The sequence below is a fragment of the Hevea brasiliensis genome, chromosome 6, assembly GCF_030052815.1.
Source record: "Hevea brasiliensis isolate MT/VB/25A 57/8 chromosome 6, ASM3005281v1, whole genome shotgun sequence".
Taxonomy (NCBI): domain Eukaryota; kingdom Viridiplantae; phylum Streptophyta; class Magnoliopsida; order Malpighiales; family Euphorbiaceae; genus Hevea; species Hevea brasiliensis.
In genome coordinates this window covers 107,522,069-107,531,774 of record NC_079498.1, presented here as the reverse complement: position 1 = coordinate 107,531,774, position 9,706 = coordinate 107,522,069, and positions in this window count along the sequence as shown.

Sequence of the window (9,706 nt, the reverse complement as noted above, 5' to 3'; positions counted from 1 at the left end):
CTCATCTTTTTCTCTTTCTTCCCTCCACCCCTCACCAGCCAACCACCACCCCAGCCTCCCCCACACGCCGACGCACCTCCAAGCCACCTCCCCGCCGCCGGCCGACACTTCAGGCGGCTAAAAAAGTTGCGCGAAGTCCCCATGCGCGCACGCGTCGTTTCGTCTTCCCTGACAGATTTTGGTCGATCCACCCACCAATCGGACTGAGCCTTGTGTCAAAACCCATCTACACCTCAAGAGCTTTTCATAGACATCAAGAACACCAAAATCCATGGAGCGGTTTGCCCAATTTTTATCCATGAAGTTTTAACCCATTTCAATTTTTGAGCTAAATTTCTAGCAAACCGTGAACCCCACGAGAAAATCGAGAGTACTGGAGTGCTCCACTCGTCGAGAGCTTCGCGGAAATACTAATTTCAAAATTTTTCGACACTGTTTTTTAGTGGGTCCCGTTAAACTTTGTAGTATTTTTCCGAGTGCTAAATGAGCTTAGAAAATTCCATAAAAATTATATACTAACCGTCGTATTGTGGCTTCGTGTAGGTACCTTCAATTCATGGAAATTCAACGTTTGCCCGAGTTTGTAAATTTCGGGCCGGGCAGACAGGCTACCTAAAAAGTCTTAGAATTGGGTCGAAATTTTGGCTATCCCACCGTTGTCAGATGTCTCGAGCGCATTCCCGGGGTTGGAATCGGCATAGGTAAACCCGAACCTTACTTTTTCTTAATTATCTAGTGCTTGAATTTGATTAAAAATCCATAGAATATTCGTGGTAGCTTAGAAAATTATAATTCCTTTTGTATTAGCTTAGTAATATTGCTAAGGACCGCGGAGCAAAGTTTTAGAATTTTTAGAGCTCATTTAGGTAGTTTTTGTAAAAGGGTTAATTATAAGGATTAAACTGTAATTTTTCATATTGTGATTATTGACTATTTGGATGGTCTCAGGAGGGGCTATGTAATGTGATTGAGTTGTAGGTGTGTGGTTTGTGGATATAGATGTAACACCCCTATTTGAATAGCCTGGTATATTTTACTGTTCCGGTGACCAGTGTCGATCCGGATAGTTAAGGGGATTAGAATCACACTTAAGACAACTAGATAAGCCATAAACACAAATAATTAGTAATTGCCAATTAGTTAAGTATAAATAAGAAAAACAGAATATAAAAAGTTAAACGAGCCGAGAGTCACAACGATGGGTGACCTTCTCGGGAAGGACTGCGAAGTCATTTTAAACTCAAATTTTGAACCGTAAAATGTGGCGCTGCGATTCTTAGGACTATTATAAACACAGTGGAAAAGAGAAAATCACAAAAAAGAACTATTAAGCCAGTCAAATAATTAGGTCAGGGAGCCGGAAAAAATATTGAATTAATCGCAAACCGGGATGAACCGGTGGGGGAAAATTTGGTCAATTGACCCCGAGAGCTGACTCCTGACCTAACTGTCAATTAAAATCAGAGAAAAGAAAATTTTGGAATCGAGAATTAAATTAAAGAGCTAATAGAAAAATAAATAGAAAAAAAATGAAAATGAAAAAAGTTAAAAAGGTGATGACATCATGCATGACATCACGTATGATGCCATAAAAATAATAATTAATATATTTAATTAATTAGATTTTTGGTCTTCCTAAAGACATAAAAACAAAAAGGAAAAGAAAAAAAAAAGGATCAAAAGTCTTCTTTCTCACCTTGTTGCCACCCCATCTCTCTCTCCATTCCTTCACCATGTTCCACCATTGTTAAGGGAAAGAAAGCTTAAATTTCCCTACTCTCTTCCATAAATTCACAAAGTCCCAACATTAAAAATTCTCTTTACATGTTGAGGAAGCATTAGAGAGTAAAAAGAAGAAGAAAGACTTGAAGAAAGGGAAGCCTAAAAACCCTCCAAGTAAGGTTAGTAATGCAAACTTCAAATTTTTAGTTAATTAGTGTGTGTATAGCATCAAGAACATAGAAATAAATTTAAAATGAAATGAAACAAATTGTTGGGGGACTAAGCTGAAATTCGGCCAGCATGAAGGGGAGGGTGATTTGCATGATTTGAATGGTTTGAATGGGTTTAGGAACTTTAATTAGTTGAATGGTTAGGATTAAAGGCTTTGAAAGTAGCTAAATGCATGAGTTTATGAATTAGGGTTTTGAACATTAGGGTTTAGAGACAAAAAATGTGAGGAAGTGGTAAATGATGTCTTTGACCTAATGTGAAGTGAAAAATGATCATTTGTGACCAAATGAAGTGTGTTGGAATGGTTGGAGTTAATCCTAACCATTCAACTAATTAAAGTTCCTAAACCCATTCAAACCATTCAAATCATGCAAATCACCCTCTCCTTCATGCTGGTCGAATTTCAGCTTAGTCCCCCAACAATTTGTTTCATTTCATGTTAAATTTATTTCTATGTTCTTGATGCTATACACACACTAATTAAACTAAAAATTTGAAATTTGCATTACTAACCTTGCTTAGAGGGTTTTTAGGCTTCCCTTTCTTCAAGTCTTTCTTCTTCTTTTTACTCTCTAATGCTTCCTCAACATGTAAAGAGAATTTTTAATGTTGGGACTTTGTGAATTTATGGAAGAGAGTAGGGAAATTTAAGCTTTCTTTCACTTAACAATGGTGGAACATGGTGAAGGAATTGAGAGAGAGATGGGGCGGCAACAAGGTGAGGAAGAAGACTTTTGATCCTTTTTTTTTTCTTTTCCTTTTTGTTTTTATGTCTTTAGAAAGACAAAAAATCTAATTAATTAAATATATTAATTATTATTTTTATGGCATCATGCATGATGTCATGCATGATGTCATCACCTTTTTAACTTTTTCATTTTCTTTTTTTTTTCTATTTATTTTTCTATTAGCTCTTTAATTTAATTCTCGATTCCGAAATTTTCTTTTCTCCTATTTTAATTGACAGTTAGGTCAGGAGTCAGCTCTCGGGGTCAATTGACCAAATTGCCCCTCGCCAGTTCATCCCGGTTTGCAATTAATTCAATATTTCTTCCGGCTCTCTGACCTAATTATTTGATTGGCTTAACAGTTCTTTTTCGTGATTTTCTCTTTTCCACTGTATTTATAATAGTCCTAAGGACCGCAGCGTTACATTTTACGATTCAAAATTTGAGTTTAAAATAACTTCGCAGTCCTTCCCGAGAAGGTCACCCATCGCTATAACTCTCGGCTCGTTTAACTTCTTATGTTCTGTTTTTCTTATTTATATTTAACTAATTGGCAATTACTAATTATTTGTGTTTATGACTTATCTAGTTGTCTTAAGTGTGGTTCTAATCCCTTTAACTATCCGAACCAACACCGGTCACCGAAACAGTAAAATATACCAGGCTATGCAAATAGGAGTATTGTAATTCTCCCCCCCTTAAAATAATTTTCGTCTCAAAATTTTACCTGGTATTAATCTCTGAACAGCTGTGGGTGCTATCTCCTCATGTCCTCCTCTCGTTCCCAAGTAGCCTCCTGGCCCGAATGATGGTTCCACAGCACTTTTACCAATGGTATCTGCTTATTCCATAGCTACTTCACCTCATAAGCCAGAATCTCTATGGGTTCTTCCTCATATGTGAGGTATGGATTCACTTCAATTTCTTCCACTGGTAGTACATGAGATGGGTCTGATCGATACCTCCTCAACATGGATACATGGAAGACATTTTGTATCTTCTCTAACTCTGGAGGTTGTGCCAACCGATATGCCAAAGGACCCACTCTTTCCAGAACCTCATATGGCCCAATGAAACGAGGACTCAGTTTCCCCTTTCTGCCGAATCTCATAATTCTCTTCCAAGGGGAAACCTTGAGGAATGCTTTCTCACCCACTACATACTCAATATCTCTTCTCTTTAAATCAATATAGGTCTTCTGACGGTCTGATGCAGTCTTAAGTCGTTCTCTGATCACCCTGATCTTCTCCTCAGTTTGCTGAACAATTTCGAGTCCAATCATCTTTCTTTTACCCACGTCATCCCAACACAATGGGGTTCTACATTTTCTGCCATACAAAGCTTCATATGGAGGCATCCCAATGCTTGATTGGTAGCTGTTGTTGTAAGCAAACTTAATCAAAGGCAAGTGTGCATCCCAACTGCCCTCAAACTCAATCACACAAGCCCGTAGCATATCCTCCAAGATCTGAATTATCCTCTCAAACTGGCCATCTGCTTGTGGGTGGAATGCAGTACTAAAGTTCAATCTAGTTCCTAGGGCTCTCTGAAGACTACCCCAGAATCTAGAAGTGAACCTAGGATCTCTGTCTGATACGATGGATACTAGAACTCCATGTAGTCTCACAATCTCATCAATGTAGTCTCACAATCTTTCTAAACTGTAGTCTATCCGGACTAGCAGAAAATGAGTAGACTTGGTCAGTCTGCCAACAATGACCCAAACTGCATCATGACTCTTCTGTGTCCTCGGAAGTCCCATTACAAAATCCATCGTTATTCTCTCCCATTTCCATTCTGGTACTGGTAGTGGATGTAACAACCCAGCGGGTACTTGATGCTCTGCCTTCACTTGCTAACAAGTTAGGCATTTAGAAACAATTCTGCCACATCTCTTTTCATACCCATCCACCAGTAATGTTCCTTTAACACTCTATACATTTTTCTGCCACTAGGGTGCATGGCAAAAGGAGACTCATGTGCTTTTTTCAAAATGATTTGCCTCAAATCAACATCATTAGGAACACACATTCTGCCCTGGTGTAGCAGTAGACCATCATCTCTTATTGAGAATTCTGGTTTCTTGCCCTGTCGGACTTCTTCCATCAACTTCTGATACTTCTGATCATTCTGAGCAGCCATTCTAATATGATCAATCAACACTGGCTGTACATGCCATGCAACTGCTGTCTGCCCATCATCATTCATCTCTAAGCTAGCATGCAAAGATCTTAACTCATGTACCAAAGACAAAGGAGTAACCCGTAAACTTGCTATAGTATTGCGACTTAAGGCGTCAGCCACAACATTAGCTTTTCCTGGCTGATAGTCTATCAGACAATTATAGTCTTTTATTAACTCTAACTATCTCCTCTGTCTCAAATTCAACTCTTTCTGGGTGCCCAAATACTTCAAACTCTTATGATCTGTGTAAATGTAACACTTTTCCCCATACAAATAGTGTCTCCAGATCTTAAGAGCAAACACAATAGCTGCAAGCTCCAAGTCATGTGTCGGATAATTCCTCTCATGCGGTTTCAGCTGGCATGATGCATAGGCAATGACATTTCGATCTTGCATCAATACACAGCCTAACCCATTGTGAGAAGCATCACTATAAACTGTATATTCTTTACCCGGAGTAGGTAAAGTCAGGATTGGAGCTTCAGTCAAACATTTTTTCAATTCATCAAAACTCTATTGGCATTTATTCGTCCACTGAAATTTTACATCTTTTCTAAGCAGCTTGGTTAATGGAGATGCCAACATGGAGAATCCCTTCACAAATCTATGGTAGCATCCAGCTAAACCCAGAAAACTGCGAATCTTTGTGATATTTCTGGGTGGCCTCCAATTAAGGACAGCTTCAATCTTACTTGGATCTACCTTGATGCCCTCTTCTGATACTACATGCCCCAAGAAAGATATTTTCTTCAGCCAAAATTCACACTTCGACAATTTGGCATATAGTTGTTTCTCCCTCAAAGTCTGCAGTACAATCCACAGATGTCTATCATGCTCTTCTGCATTCCCCGAACAGACCAATTTATCATCAATGAATACCACAACAAACTGGTCGAGGTATGATCTGAAGATAGCGTTCATCAGATCCATAAAAACAGTCAGAGCATTAGTTAACCCAAATGGCATGACCAAGAACTCATAATGGCCATAACGGATTCTGAAGGCAGTTTTAGGAATACTCTGCTCTTGTACTTTCAACTGATAATAACCTGATCTCAGGTCAATTTTGGAGAACACAGCTACACCCCTCAACTGATCAAATAAGTCATCAATGCGGGGCAATGGGTATCTATTCTTTATTGTCACTTTATTCAACAGTCGATAATCAATACACAAACGGAGAGTGCCATCTTTCTTCTTAACAAACAACACTAGTGCTCCCCAAGGTGACACACTAGGGCAGATAAAGCCCTTGTCAAGCAATTCTTGCAATTGCACTTTCAACTCTTTCAATTCTGCAAGTGTCATTCTATATGGCGTTATGGAGATTGGTTCCACACCAGGCATAACATCAATCTCAAACTACACCTCTCTTTCTGGAGGTAATCCTAGCAATTCATCAGGAAATACATCCGGAAAGTCACATATCGTAGGGATGTCCCTTAGTATTGGACTCCCCACTTGGGTGTCTATCACATGTGCCAAGTATGCTTCACACCCCTTTCTGATCATCCTTCTGGCTAGTGCAGCTGAAATGATGTTTGATGGCAGTAAATGCCTCTCCCCGTGTATTACCACATCACCGTACAGAGGGAGACCAAAAGTGATTGTCTTCAGTCTACAGTCAATCATGGCATGATGCCTGGCTAACCAATCCATGCCCAAGATGATATCATACTCTTTGAAGGGCATTTCAATCAAGTCTGACAGGAAAACATGTCCTTGGATCACCAAAAGACAGTCCCTATAGATTCTGTTGACCCGGACCTCTTGTCCTAACGAACTAGTTACTAGCACTTCAAAACCCATTTGCACACATGGAACAGCAAGTGAACAGACTATGCTAGCACTAACATATGAATGAGTTGAACCCGGATCAAACAATACAAATACTTCTTGATTAGAGATAGAGAATGTACCAGCTACCACATCGGAAGTCTCAGCCTCTTCTCATTGTCTCATTGTGTAGACTCTGGCTGAAGCACTTCCTTGTGCTGATTGACCAACTATGCCCTGACTGCCTGAAGTAGTGCCTCTACCTCTGCCTTTTCCTCTGCCAACTGATTGTGAACCTTTGGGAGCAAGACTCTGAATAGATCCCTCGACAGTAGTTGGAGCTGGACCATATCTCGGAGACGGAGCACTAGTACAGTCTTTAGCTACATGGCCCTTGTCTCCACAATTAAAACAGGCTCCTGTTGCCCAATAGCATTCTCTCCCATGAATCTTGCCACAAGTCTCACAGGAGCGGGGAGGTCGTTAACCCCTGCTCGACTACTGACCAGACCTAGGGGGTCTCTATCCAGAGAATCTGTCCCTTCCAAACCTTCCACCTCGACCTCTGCTAGGTCCACCAAATTTCTTCCTCTTCCCAAAAGTACCACTAGAACTTGGCTCTACTGACTTTTCCCCCTTATATTTCTCTGATTTCTCAACTTTCTCTGATTTTTCTTTTGTTGGGGTCGCTTCTGATTCAATTCTTTCCAACTCAAGTGCCTGAGAGATGAGTTTAGAGAAGTTACTGTGTCTGAATCCCACTACTTGCATTCGTAGGCTGGGCTTCAAATCCGTCTCAAATCTCTTGCACCTTTTCTTGCTAGTAAAAAGGAGACTCCCAGCATAGTGGCTTAAGCGGGAGAATTCCCTCTCATATTCTGTCACTGTTCTGTTACCTTGCTTCAAACTTAGAAATTCTTGTAGTTTCTGATCCACATATGCATCTGGGATGTATTTCTGTCTGAACTCTCTGATGAAGTCATCCTAGGTCAGTACTGGTAGTTCAGCCAAGCTGTGGGGGATGGTCTTCCACCAATCATACGCATCCCCTTGCAGTAGTAACACAAAGTATTCAAATTTCAGCTCATCTGGGCAGTGCAGCTTCTTGAACACTTTGTCCATTCTTTCAAGCCATTGCTCTGCCTCTAAAGGGTCTACTGTACCCTTGAATTCCTTAGCCCCATACTTCAATAACTTATCATATTATCTAACTGAAGCTTGAGGTTGCACCACGAGAGTGCAGGGTGGAGCTTGGCGAGCATACCTGACCATTTGTTGAAACATCACGACCATCTGTGCGGTATCTTGCAGAAATCGTGGCATTTGTGGGGCTGGTGCCACTGACCCACTGACATTCTGTAGAGCTGGGGCTTCCCCTTGTGCCTCAGCTTCAACTGATTGCTCAACTGAGCGATCCCCTTCTTCCATTTCAATATGGAGTAGGATATCTCCTAAACAAGTAACACATGGAGATTTCTCTCCGTTAGTTCATATTTATGATGTAATACACTGTATGTAACAAATAAGGACATTAAGCAGTTGTGCTTAGCAAAGAAAAGACATAAATTCATAAGTTAAAACATACTTCAAAAAATTTGCTCTGATACCACTAAAACATGTCACACGTTACCCATCTGTAAGGCATAACATGATCCCGTAGAATACCTAATGAACTACCAAACTTCACCTACTGATAACTCATTAAGTACCCTACAAGGGATTTTAAAACAATTTTCTTACTTTTGTTAAGTGGTGAGCGTTTTCTAATAGGTGTTTAAAACATTTAATTGAAATTAAAAACTAGTTAAAACTTTTGTCCCATTTTTTTTTCACAAATTTTATAAAAATTTTGACAGAGTTCCGTCTATATTTTGAGAAAACAATTCTTCAAATACCTGTAAAAAAAATACTTCCAAAAATTTTCTCAACTACTACTTCAATTTCACAATCAATCTCAACAATTTCTCAAATCTCAAAATTCAACAGTCAACATTTCTCAATTTCCAAAATTCAATCATCAGTAAAATAATATCTATCAATTTCATTCAAATTAAAATAAAACATTTCCATTTATTAAAGACAACAATCTATATATATACATCATACCAAAATCTACAGTATGAAAATTCAAACTAAATTTTATTATAACTTGGATCAAAAATGAAATTTTACAAGTCCAATTGGTATGGGACCAATTGGGGATGAAAGTAAATACTAAATGACACAATTTTCATTTAAGAAGCATGCTCAAAAAGTGACCAAAACCTAGTGAACAAATTAATCAAAATTGAAAAATCACAGTCTGCCTCTGTACAAACTGACCAAATGAACAGTATTTGTTCATTTGGTCATAACTTGAGCTAAGCAGGTCAAAATGACCTGAAATTTTACCAGTAGTTAGATGAGATATAGACATAAAACTTTTATGAAGAATACAAACCCAAATTATGCCATTAACCAAGTCATTTGGCCACCCAAAGTTGGTGACCTAAAACTGCCAGAGCCAAAAATTGCCTAGAATTTTGGGTTGTGTCCAATCCGGCAGCCATGGTTCAAATGACTATAACTTGAGATACAAAACTCCAATTGGAGTGATTCAAAAAGGAGAATAAACTTAAGACAATAGGGAACATTTTCTATGAAGGAAGTTTTGCCAAATTCTAACAGAAAAGTGACCAATGGAAAAGTGCAACTTTAGATTCCAAAACTGAAAATTTTCAAATTTGCCTAAAAAGACTTAGAATTTGAATAAACAATCAAAACCAACAAATTTAGTGACTAAAATGTGGTAGGTGGGTGAAGTTGGAATTTTCATACCTATTAAGCCTTAGAAAGTCAACAATTTGACTTGAATAGTATAGTAAATAGTAACCCCAAAACACAAAATTTCAAGAACGTCGAGTTTAGCACGTTAGAGCTAGGTAAAAGTGAAGTTAAATTTATTTTTAGATTTATGCTAAGTTATGGTACTGAAATACTGTAAAATTGTATGTTTCAGTTGAAAAGAATACCGAGAAAGAACCCGAGGAACCGATTCAAGGCCAAGAGGCGACTCGCTTGAGGTT